This window comes from Rhincodon typus, chromosome 29, assembly GCF_021869965.1.
Source record: "Rhincodon typus isolate 14 chromosome 29, sRhiTyp1.1, whole genome shotgun sequence".
Classification (NCBI taxonomy): Eukaryota; Metazoa; Chordata; class Chondrichthyes; order Orectolobiformes; family Rhincodontidae; genus Rhincodon; species Rhincodon typus.
Window position 1 is genome coordinate 12383337 of NC_063360.1, and position 1311 is coordinate 12384647.

Consider the following 1311-nt stretch of genomic DNA (forward strand, 5'->3'; position numbering starts at 1 on the left):
TCTGAATCACCATTAGTACTATTCTCTCTGAATCACCATTAGTACTGCTTTCTGTCAATCATCATTAGTACTGCTCTCACTGAATCACCGGTATGTCTAAACCACCTGAGTGCTATTATGTCTGATCATCTTTGGGGTAAATATTTTTGATAAATTTTGCCATTGTATGTGACTTTAGGGGGTGTGGTGTAATTACTCACTCACTAGTATTAGCTCAGTAAAGTTGCCACTGACCTCATAGCCATGGTGTATGATTTATGGGAACAGGAGAATATCATTTAACTCTTCATGCCTGTTCTGCCATTCAATGAGATGATGATAGATCTGTCACCAAATTGTGACCAACCTGTGCCCTAAATACCTCTGGGTGACAAAATATTCTCTAAATTCTAGCTTTAAAGTTAACAATTGATTGAGCATCAGTTGCAGTTTGCTAATAAGAATTCTGAATTGCCACCATTGCTTCCGTGTAAAAATGTTTCCTATTTCACTCCTGAAAGGCTGAGTTTTAATTTTTAATTTATATCCTCTAGCCCTTAATTCCTCAGCTAGCAGAAATATATATTTCTATCTAAAGTCCAGGGAACACATCCGTCTCTTGTGTAATCTTCTGTTGTAATTTATTCTTTTGAGTTAGGTATCAATCTAATAAATCTAAATTGTAATTTCTCCAAGGTCAATATACCTGCCCATAGTACTCCAATTGTGGCAAAGCGAGGACTTTGTATAACTGAAGCATAACTTTTACCATTTTGTATATTCATCTAGCTCTAAAAGCCAGCATTCCATTCAGTTTTTTGATTGTTTTTTTCTCTACCTGTCTGTGACATTTATCAATATGTCTGTACTCGCAAGTCTCTTTGGATTTCCACAGTTTCCAACTTTTTACTACTTATCCATTTTTTTAGATCTAAAGTGGACAGCCTCAATTTTGACTACATTGAAATTCATTTGCCACAATTTTGTTCCATTTGCTCCATCTGTTAATGGTCTAGATTTTGCTGTCAATTGTAAAGCAATGATATTCGCTGATGAATTTGAAGAAAGCTGCCCACAAAGATCTAGTGATCACTATAATGTGAATTCCTCATTCCCAACTGCAGGATAAATCTTGTGCCAAGCTAAAGAGAGCACAAGGCATCAGTAGAAGTAATGACAGCAAGTAAGCAGCTAATCCAGTGGAGAGATAGTAGGAACTGCAGATGCTGGAGAATCTGAGATAGCAAGGTGTAGAGCTGGATGAGCACAGCAGGCCAAGCAGCATCAGAGGAGCAGGAAGGCTGACATTTCGGGCCTGGACCCTTCTTCAGA

At 37.8% G+C, this 1311-nt stretch overlaps 1 protein-coding gene across 1 annotated transcript in view; it reads left to right on the forward strand.

Moving 5' to 3' along the window:
- The window catches only part of LOC109924099 (tight junction protein ZO-3-like), a 75710-nt gene that overhangs the window by 20289 nt on the left and 54110 nt on the right, over nt 1-1311 (forward strand). The window lies entirely within an intron of this gene.